This window comes from Octopus bimaculoides, chromosome 2 (assembly GCF_046866305.1).
Source record: "Octopus bimaculoides isolate indiv1 chromosome 2, ASM4686630v1, whole genome shotgun sequence".
NCBI lineage: Eukaryota > Metazoa > Mollusca > Cephalopoda > Octopoda > Octopodidae > Octopus > Octopus bimaculoides.
In genome coordinates this window covers 52527472-52539332 of record NC_142929.1, presented here as the reverse complement: position 1 = coordinate 52539332, position 11861 = coordinate 52527472, and positions in this window count along the sequence as shown.

Sequence of the window (11861 nt, the reverse complement as noted above, 5' to 3'; positions counted from 1 at the left end):
TCAACAGAAAACAAAACAGAGATAAAAAAAAAAGCCAGAAACTAATAATGTACAAGAAGAGGAGGAGAGAACGGATAAAGATGTGAAATACAAGGGGGTTTTGATAAAGTACGAGAATTGCGAGCAGATGGAGAAAAAAGTCGAGAGGTTGGGAGAAATAATAAGAGTGAAAATGCCAGAGAAATGTGCTGAAAAATGCATTTTGATACGCGAGGAAAGCTGCTGGGAGCGCATAGAAGAACTTGGTGAAAATATAATAACGAAATGGATATGGTTGGTGGAGACACCACCCCCTAGAACTGATTATTTGCAGTTGTTAAGGACGGACGTAACAATGATTAATGGAAGAAAGGTAACGCGAGTGTTTGAATTTTTTGAGTTACAAAACCGTTAAAATGTTTACATGATGTTGAACGTAAAAGTGAAAAACTGGATAAATGTAGCCACCCGACTTCGGGGATCGAGTGGACATTGCGCCTCATTTTTTTTTCATTCTTGCATATTATCATTTTATTTTAATTACCCCGACTTTATGTTGGTGTTTTGTACTGTCTTTATGTTTTGTGATGTCTTAAAAATTCTTTGTATAGCCCTTTATGAGTAATAAAGAAATCGGTATTTCGTCCATCTTTACGGTCTTAGTTCAAATTCCGCCGAGGTCGACTTTCCTTTCATCTTTTCGGGGTTGGTGAACTAAATTCCAGTTGTGCGCCGGGGCCAATATAGTCGATTGGCCCCCTCCTCCTGAATTTCAGGCTTTGTGCCTATAGTAGACAGGAATTTGTGTCTGAAGAAGTTTAAATATTGTAAACATTGTCAATACGACATATTTAATGTATGTGCATAATTAAACAATGTGAAGTTGCGATACTTCGTCCGGGCAAGATCCCTTTAAAATATTGTACTTAAAAATATGGCATACCCCAAAGCTAGGCGAAACGAAATCGCCCCAGAAGTGAAAAAAGTGAGAGATATCGATATTGCGTGGTCATTTCCGCTCGTCATTTCCACACGACTATAAAGGAGTGTTCCCTGGACGAAGTACCGCAGCTTCTATTGATAAGTACCGCATTCTATTGATAATGTCAGTGATTCGGTGAAAGACACCGATAGAATAAGCACAAGGCTTTTTAAAAATAACTACTGGAGTGGATTCGTTCACCCCCGTGGGCTATCACCTTAACGTTGGTAGGGGTGTCTGCATGCTTCAATTACCTGTAGAGCCATGCCGTCCGGAGTCTTGTACTCCTGGTTGGGTCACCCAAGGCGGTAAGGTCGACGGGTAGAAGTCAGACAAAAAATAGTCCACTGGTCCTCCAGGTTAGTGGTTGAGCAATGAGCTAATAACCCATTCTCGTAAAAAAAAATTTTTTTAAACACTTATTACAAAAACCAGAAGCGCTCAGAGAGAAAGTTCATACAACACGAAACCAGGCTTCGAAATTGTGACTTGACACGTACCAGATGACGATAACATCAGATTCTAAGAAGACCAGAGCACAATGACGTTGTTGGGCCAAAGCAGCAAGGAAACCCAACGACCGAAAAAGTCAATTGCAAAACCAAAAAAAAAACTTAAATATTGGCAATTGGAATGTCAAAATAATGTGTGTGATCGGGAAAACTGCTCAAGTTGCTAAAGTCATGAAGACATACAACATCGATGTTCTAGGAATTAGTGAGGGTAAATGGACTGGTTTTGGTAAAATGAAACTAAGCACAGGTGAAACTGTCATCTATTCTGGCAGGGAAGACAAGATACACCGCAATGGAGTAGCTTTTATGATGACCAGAGCTGCTGAATCGGCACTCATGGAATGGAAACTGGTGAATGAGAGATTCATCACAGCCAGATTTTATTCCAAATTCATTAAACTATGCATCTGCAACGGACGCAGAGGATGTGGTGAAAGACACCTATGAACAGCTGCAAACTAGTTGAGACTGTGCACACACATGGTATGGTCATAGTAACTGGAGATATGAATATCAAGGTTGGAGCAAATAATAAGGGGAATGAGAGAATAATGGGTAAACATGGAACAGGAATTACGAACAGTAATAGCAGGGATGAATGATGTCGTCATTACTGGAACTACATTCCGCCACAAGGACATTCACAAAAACACCTGGACCTCTCCAGATAAAAGAACAACAAATCAAAATTGATCACACACACGTCAAATGTAAATACCGCTCATCAATAAAAGACACTCGGGTCATGAGAGGCGCTGATGTTGCAAGTGATCATCAGCTTTTAAGGTCACAAGTGAAGCTGAAACTTCGGAGACACCTGTACAAGACAGACAAACCCAAGAACAAAATATGATACTGGCAAACTACAAAATCAAACAAAGACAAGTTCATTATGGAACGGAAGAATAAATTCGCTTTACTTGGGACGATTCCAGAAGATATTGACATAGAAAGGAAATGGAAAAACTTCGATAGAGCATTCAACCAGGCAGCCAAAGTACTTGGTGTAAAGAAAAAGAATCAAAAACCGTAAGTAGGACCAGACTCTTGGAAAAAAGTTAAAGAGAGAAAACATTAAAATTGAAAATGCCAAGTCCATCAGAATTAAACAAATGGAATACAAAGCCAAAGACATGTCAAATCAGGTATAAGATCAGACAAGCGTAAATGGGTAAGGGACTTAGCAAACGATGCTGGAAGAGCAGCTAAGAATGGTCAAATGAAAACACTATATGAAATAACCAGAACAATATGTAATGAAAAACCATATCAAGCATCAGGTGGTATCAAGAATAAACAGGATAAAATCATAACAGATGACAAGGGGAAAAGACAAGATGGATAGAACATTTTGAAGAAGTTGAATAGTTATTAAATAGAGACACCCCACCCAATCCAGTGGAAATTGAAAATATTGTAATTCCAGAGGTGGGACCATTGACACCAGCCCTGCAAGCAAAACAGAAAGCAAGAATGTAATCAGAAAATTAAAAAATGGAAAGGCAGGAGGAGTTAACATGGTAACACCGGAGTTATTGAAGGCAGACATTGAAACACCCTCAGACAAACTGCAGAGTATTATAAATGATATTTGAGATCAAGAGAAAATAGCTCATGACTGGAAGAAAGAACTGCTTGTCAAGTTACCAAACGAAGGCGATCTATCTGAATGTGGAAACTGGAGGGGAATAACACTTCTACCTATAGGGCTTTCCTATAAGGTGTTATCCACCCCTGATTGGAACTCTCCCGTATGACATGTACGCATGCTCAGTGACTTGCTTTAACAGTTGCAATCAGCCGAATGCACATTGCCAGTGACCTTTGACATAATTACCCACACTCTGTGGTCAGGATTCTTTTTTTTTGTTTGATGTCGGTATCGAAGGGATTACCAGACACCGGACAATACAGTGAGAGCAGCTTTCACTCACATCGTGGTATTCGATGCTGTGTACGTGTCTGTCGTGGTAAAATATGCCACTCCTTAACTGTTGCTTTGCTTTCATCCGTAGCACGAGGTAATTATGTCATTATCTGTGAAATTCGGCAACTTACAAAGATCTTTAGATCAGGCAATACTTCACCGAGAGGAGATATAAGCTTCTGCTTATTCCTGTCTGAAGTATCGTCCGATACTTCAGACTTATCGTCCGATGAATTTACTTTGTTGACATTCTTCATCAACAGAATTTTTATTCCTTTCAACCTTTCAGTCAAGTCCACCTTTCTTCCAGTAACATACTGTCCATATAATCTTAAATATTTCTTTAACTCAGGCACAGTAAGTACTTCGATAGCTGAATCATCAAGCTGTTTTATATCCATGATAAGACGTAAAACAATAACAATGGCGTGGGTTAGCCTCCGGAAGTTTAATTATCTACATGGAGCGTCGCCTAGCCAAGGGAGATAACCTACTTATAGGAAAGCCCTATAGCAAGTGGAGTGCTAAGAAGGATCATAACAGGATCCAAAATAGTATTGATTAGAAGCTCAGACCTGAACAAGCAGGCTTCCGTGAAGGTAAAAATGCCACCAAAGCTTTCGATTCAGTTCATTGGGACAGTTTATGGGAGATCATGTAGAATGGAGAGATAGCCACGAGAGGGCCAGCAAGTAACTTCGCCAGTTAAGCAGGTAACACAGATCCAGATATTCAACCTGAACAATCCAACACAATAACAGTCGCAGAACATAAACAGACACCACCGAATAACCAACACGCACACAGACACAAAACATGTCCGGTTTTACCTCATCATTTCGACACAGTATTTACCCTGTTAATTTCTTCTTCTCCAGCTCGAAGTAAGTTGGTAATGTGATGTAGTGAAATAAATTATTTAAACTACAATCCGATGTTTTCCCATTGTTTTACTTTGACGTCGTCCACATGCCTATTTCATCTGCAACCTCAACATCTTTTGCTATACCTTTCCCACTACAACTATCATTCCAAACTTACTTTAGCTGGTCTAAGTTTTTTTTTTTTCTTTCTCCACGGAGAAACCAAGGTGTACAATGACTGTGTATGTGCTTCACCCAAAAATTCAAAAAGAGATACATGCCATAAAGTTGCTACTTAAAATAAGGTGTCTTAAGCATCCAGTATATTATCCAAGATTTTTTTTATAAACATTTAACTCAAAATTAGACGAGGGAAAATTTCTACGTTCTTAAACAGAAACATAGTTTCGTATAGCTTAACCCATTACCTCCCATAATTCTATTAACTGGAATTTTTTTATGAAACTTTGATTTCTAGCATAAAACAGCCTTAGAAACACGCTGGAATGATCAAAATAACATTTTAAATAGAAATAAGCGAGATATTGGGTGGTAAATTACCAAACCTCATTTGAATATCAGATAAATGTACCTAGTAGATATAGTAAAAAGGTTAGATATGTGTAAATATTGTCAGATAATTACGAAATTTGTAATTTTTAAGTGATCTCACATGAGATCACTGGTAGGTAATGGGTTAAACGCTAAAATGTGACGGTAAATATTTCTCAGAGTTATGTCCCTTGAAATAGAAGCATTTTTCTATGGTTAGTATTTTTATCTCCCTTCGTACGATACTTCATATCTAATTATTTTTAAAAAAGAATCGGTGATCTCTTGTCTCGTCAATGAAGAGCGAGAGAGCAGACTAAGAGTGAGATTTTTTTACAATATTCTTTTACGTTTCGAGTCCAAATGCAGAAGTCAAACTTCTTTTTCACATCTCAAGAGTCGATAAAATGTACGATTAACAAGTTCGTTTCGCAATTCCTTTGTTCTCGATTCCATCTCGATGCGCATTGTGTGTGTGTGTGTGTGTGTGTGTGCGTGTGCGCGCGTTGTCTTCACGAACGAAGAGCGCTGCTTGAAACTAGTTTTCAAAGTACACAGACTTAGTCCTCTGGATAAAATCCATAGCAATCAAGTACTGAGTCAATCAATGTTCCTTCCACCCCTCTAAATATGTGGTTTGGGGGCTCTTTTATTCTTTTACTTGTTTCAGTCATTTGACTGCGGCCATGCTGGAGTACCACCTTTAGTCGAGCAAATCGACCCCATAACTTATTCTTTGTAAGCCTAATACTTATTTTATCAGTCTATTTTTGCCGAACCGCTAAGTTACGGGGACGCAACCGCACCAGTTGCCAAGCGATGTTGGGGAGGACAAACATACACGCACATAAATAAATATATATATATATATATACACCGGTCTTCTTTCAGCTTTCGTCTACCAAATCCACTCACAAGGCTTTGGTCGGCCCGTGGCTAATTTTGAAGACACTTGCCCAAGGTGCCACACAGTGGAACTGAACCCGGTACCATGTGGTTGGTAAGCAAGCTACTTACCACACAGTGGAACTGAACCCGGTACCATGTGGTTGGTAAGCAAGCTACTTACCACACAGCCACTCCCGCGGCTATACTGCGAGCAGTTATAATTACACGTGGTGTAATACAACTAGCGGAGTTATTTAATTGGTTTCGGACTGCGGTCATACGGGGGCAACACCTTCAAGGATTTAGAGGATCAAATTGACTCAGACAGGTAATATTTATCCCCTTCAAACATGGAGGTTCTGTTACAACAAACTGCTACCGTGGATACCATGAGAGAAACTCTCATATTGGCTTTTATTGGCAAAATGCATTCTGGTTTATACTTGTGGTTAGAAGAACGTTCTGTTCAATTAAATTTCTCAGCTCCCTATATTACATATGTAAAACGCTAACCTGAGATATTTTCCTTCTGCTACGTTGTTAATATCTATAATTAGTGTTCCTATAAATCAGGCACGAGCAATTTTTTTCAAGGAGTGGGCCGCATGAGACATGACTCATCATCAGGTGAACCGCATGACTAGAAAATTAAAGGTAATTTTTACTTAGAGGTGCCACCCAACAAGTCTCGCAGGCTAGGGTTTGCCGATAACTGCTACTAACTCTTAGTTTTGATAAATAGAATACGCTTCACTAAACAAGTCCCTTGCTTTCATCAGCTGTTTTTAAAGACCAGATCCGCTCCGCTTTGCAATGACTATATTGTCCAAAAATTTCAATCATATACAAGCTATTTCCCATGCTTCCTTTTTGACTTCAAACGACTGCTCAAGGAAATTTAGATAATTTCTATTATATGTGCAACTCTACCATAATCAATAGATTTATAACGGTGACATATTTATGATAAGACTATAGGATAAAACAAAACTTTTTTGGATAAATTTCGATTAAAGTTTCAGATAGCTCTGAAAAAATTGGTAGTAACTGAAGTGAAGTAGCCACATCAAAAAACAGTGATGAAATAGTGAAAACATCCTTTGATTTACAAAATAAAGACTGATTACTCAACAGAATACAGTATCATAACTATCCTCAGAGGTGCTGCACTCAGCACCATACTGAGGGTGATCATTAAGCAGACTCAGTGTGTCGGAGGAGGTTGTTTTCAATGACTGTCTCCAGAAGTTTGTGCCGTAAATTCAGAATGAGACGTTCGAGTGCAGCTGCTTGGACGTTGGTGATTTGGAACAGATAACCGAGCACTGAACCTGCTTTGGTGACAAGACTTTTTAGTACTAGAGTCAAACACACACATGCAGAAATTTAGAGACAGTCAGGGGGGAGGTGAGAGAAACAGAGAGGGAGAGAGAGACAGTGAGAGGGAGACAGACAAACAGACATTACAGTTCATTAACTGAACAGGATTAACAAAAACTTTACCCTTTCCTCTTACACACACACAAAGAGAATTATGCTCATATACATAAACTGGCACTGTTGGTTATTGCAAGGGATAGCCTGCTTGCAAAAATTAATGTGCAAGTAGCTAAGCATTCCACAGTCATGTGTACCTTTAATGTAGTTCTCAGTAAGATTCAGTGTGACACAGAATGTAACAAGGCTGGCCCTTTGAATTTACGGGTACAACTTATTTTTGCCAGCTGAGTAGACTAGAGGAATATGAAATAAAGTGTTTTGCTCAAGGATACGTGCTGCCAGGAATCGAAATCACAACCTTACAATCGTGGGACGAATACCTTAACCACTAAATCACGTGCTTTCAAGAGAAGGCAGAAGAGAAAGAGAGAAACACTAAAACGTCTGATCTCAAGTTAGCTTTGAGTAAGAGATATTAAATAGGCAGGAACCAAAACATTTCATACCTGATAGAACGATGGTTCGCAAGGTTAGTGAAGTTGCTTCTTATGGGAATGAGACAAAAGTATCGACTGCAGTTTTTGAAAGTGGTATACTTGGAGCATTGTTCGATATACAAAGTCATCTTTCATGGCTCGAATAGTGCTCTTGCAGATCTCCTCTTTCTGCATGCTACAACACAACTATGAGTGAACCACTTGGAGCACTGAGTATGTGATGTCGAATGCGAATGGATATGCCTACAATTATAGTTTCGGTTACCCGCTTAGGAATTTGATAGGTAAGGAGTGAAGCACATATGCTACCAGAAACAGTTAGTACAGACTGGCAGAGCTAGAGTGCAGAGATAAGGGCTGATGTGTGGAATGAGAATTAAGGGCATTCTGTATCGAAAATCAAATCAGAACACTCTAAATAACAGTAGGATAGAAGGGGATCAACCATTCCAATTTCAGATTGCACTGGTATTATGCAAACAAATTAGATTTAATGGCTTCTACGAAGAAAGATCTAGCTTGTTGCTTGAGGAACAATCTTACTGCGTGATGCTCTTCTTGTCGCCAACCCTAACTTGTTTTCAAGTAACGGATGGTTTTGTTCTAGGTCTTCCAAAGCGCAGGGCAACAGGTCATCATATCAACAAGGAATGCCAACATCAACACCACCTTGTGACAAGAGTAGAATATCAACTTTAGCGCACACTCGCATGCACACATGATGACGGACCGCTATCATTCAACGAGGATTAAATTGTTCTACCAACAGAATTAACTAAGTAGCTGAGCATTCCAGACACAACGTACCATTAATGTAATTTTCAAAAAAAAAAAAATCAACATGGCACAGTAACAAGACTATCCCTCTCAATTATAGGTACAATCCACCCGACAGGTTTTTACAGTTTCTGTCTACCCAATTTCACTCACAGGGCATGGGTCAACCCAAGGTTATAGAAGAATACATGCTCAAGATGTCGCAGTGGTACTAAAACCAGGACCTCATGATTGACATGAATTTAACCAGTCAGCCATATTTTTTGCACACACACACGCACAATGAGTTTCCTTCAGCTGCTTTCAACAAAATTACTTCACAAAGTATAAGTTGGTGCGAGGCTACAGTAGAAGACACTCACAGTGGGATTGAACCCAAAACTGCACAAAGAAGTGAACCCTGGCTGTGCATATATGAGGATGGACTGAAAATTTCATAGGCCGACTATGAAGGAGTGATACTAGATCTGTGAAACCTTGCATGCATTAATTTCAACTTTTATTAATAACTGCATTGTTCCTTTCCATGTAAACTGACAACTGACTGTTCAAAGACTAGTAGCAACTTCTCTTGAAAATAGACAAAATATTCTTTTCTACTTTAAGTACAAGGCCCGAAATTTTGGGGGATGGGACCAGTCAATTACATTGACCCCAGTACACAACTGGTACTTAATTTATCGACCCTGAAAGGATAAATCGACCTCGGCAGAATTTGAACTCAGAACGTAAAAGAGACGAAATACCGATTTCTTTGTTACCCCAAAAAGGCTATACAAAGAGTTTTTATAGGACATCATAAAACAAAGACAATATAAAACGCAACAAACATAAAATCGGATGATGATAGTAGAAGAAATTTAAACAAAATGATAATAAGCAGGATGAAAAATGAGGCGCAATGTCCACTCAACCCCCGAAGGCGGGTGGTTACATTTATCCAGTTTTTCACTTTTACTCAAACTTCATGGATACATTTTAACAACTCAAGAAATTGAAATATTATCGTTATTTTCCTCCCGTTAATCACTGTTACTTCCGTCTTTGAACGAAAAAAGTGTAAGTTTATTTTGTCTGTTGGTTTGTTTTGATGAAGGATTGTTTTGTTTGTTGTGTGCTGCTCTGCAGCGGTGTAGCCGTGCTTTCTCTCTTTGAGAGTTAGTATGGCTAATAAAAGTAGAAGGAATTCCTTTTACTCAGACCTTAGCGGGTCAGAGTTGTCGTCATCCGAGGAGGAGTTGTTAAGGTCTGTTGAGGCTATGGATAAGGAGTTGGAAATGAGAAGGTTCGCAGGTGTCACCTGAGAAGAAGATGACAATGTAGTAATTGATATTGAGAAGTACAAGAAGTTGTCGAGTCGAGACGGTTACAACGTACAAGTGACCCCTCCGCTCGAAACGACAAAACTGATAAAAAGAAGAACAATAATGTACAAGACTTATTCAATCAAGGAAAGGAAAATAGATCTTATGACAACAGAGCAAGTGGAGAAGGTGCTGAGGCCAATCTGGCAAGAAATAGCATATCTTGCCAGAGGACCGAAATTTGGGGAAATTGAAGTAAGATTCAAAAACGAAAACATGACAAAGAAGCACGAGGCAACACCACTGAAGGATGAAGTGTTGGTACTCCTACCCATGTACCTGGGACAGAGAGCGTCTCGGGTAAGGGTAGAAGGAATACCACCAGAAATTGACGTAGCCTGGATAGCGACTGCTGTCTTGGCTGAAACTGAAGGAAAAATAGTGGTGCTCCAGGCAACTAAGACGAAAAGTGCAAATTGGAAAGGCTAAATATTAAACATGATAGTGCAAGGTTCAAGTGAGGCAATAGAAGAGATGGTGGAAACAATAACTGTGGATGAAGTTGCAATGAATGTAAGGGTGGAGGGCAGGATACCGCGCTGTTTCAAATGTGGTCAGAAGGGCCACATTAGAGCGAAATGCCTTCCACCAGATAAAAGAGTGGAAAAAATACACCCTCCACCAGATAAAAGAGTGGAGGAAGTGTAAGAAGAAAGCATTAAAGAGAAGACACAAGAGAGGCCCCGGGAAGAACAGGAGGAGGAGGAATTGGTTTCAGAAGAAGAGAAGGAAGTGGAAAAAGGCAAGTCCAATACACACACAACTCCACCTGACAACTACCCAAGGCCCACCCATACCCTCTCTGTCCCACCCTCGCCCTGCAGTCACTAAGCCTTTCTATTCCCCTCCATCACATAAACAAAAGAAAAGAGTACATTCAGACAATGCCTCAAAAATTACCTCCCCCCTAGTGGATGTTTTGCGTGTATAATTCATGACGATGACCTGTTTGCAAAGGCTGCATGTTGGTGCAGAAGGTGTGAAAGGTGTGGTGCTACTATTAACAGCACAGCAAAGGATGGATATAGAGAGACATAATGTGGATTATGAAATGTGGGAAGTTGACTTCGATAAGGGGAACCTGCCACAGTTTGTTCAGTCTGAAGAACTGATAGAGAGATTTGAGTTGGACATAATGAAGTATAGAGGGAAGGAAGCAAGTGTTGTCTCATGGGGCGGGTAACACGATTTTCATCTTTACATTTATCCATCTTTCATTATATCATACGTTTTTATTTATTTTATTTTAATTGTACATTTTTTATGTGTCCCCAATGTAATTGTCTGTCCCTCTTTGTCGGCCCCTCCTGGGTAATAAAGAATTATAATCACTGTTACTTCCATCTTTATCAACTGTAAATAATCAGTTCTAGGGGGTGGTGTCTCCAGCAACGAAACTCGATTCGTTCTTACAAGTCTCCTGTTGTTAGTACATTTTACTTTTCTCTGTGTTTTGTTTGATTGAAGTACTATGGTGAGTTGTTGTTATTGTTTTGTTGAAAAGAATTGTTGATTGCTTTTTTGGAAGCTGCTTGTTGAAATTCCCACCTGTGGGGGAATCATTGTTATTATATCTTGTGGCTTTTTAAGCCAATTTTGTGAGAAAAAAAAAATGGAAACTTCTTTGCTTGCACCAATTTCATACTCACCCGTGTCTGAAGCAGGGGAAGAAAGAATTTCACTGGCAGTGACGCCGAGAGAATTAAACTTTTTTGAAATGCAAAGATACATGTCAATACTAAAAAAAGAGGGGTCTGAAATTCAAGTGGCCACTCCAGAAGAAACAACTGACATAGTTAACAAGAGGAGAATCTTGTATAAAACCTACAACATTGGAAGAAAAAAAAGGATATATAAAACAGAGGAGAAAATTGTGGAAAAATGCCTCAAACCTATTTGGCCTGATATTACGTACATTAACCGTGGTAAAAGATTTGGAACGATCAAAGTGAGGTTTAGGTCAGAGGAAGCAGCCAAGATGTACTCCTCGGAGACCCTCACAATGGAGGAAGTGGTTCTTCTTCTCGTATATATGGGAAGAAGAACGTCAAAGGTGAAAGTCAACAACATCCCTCCA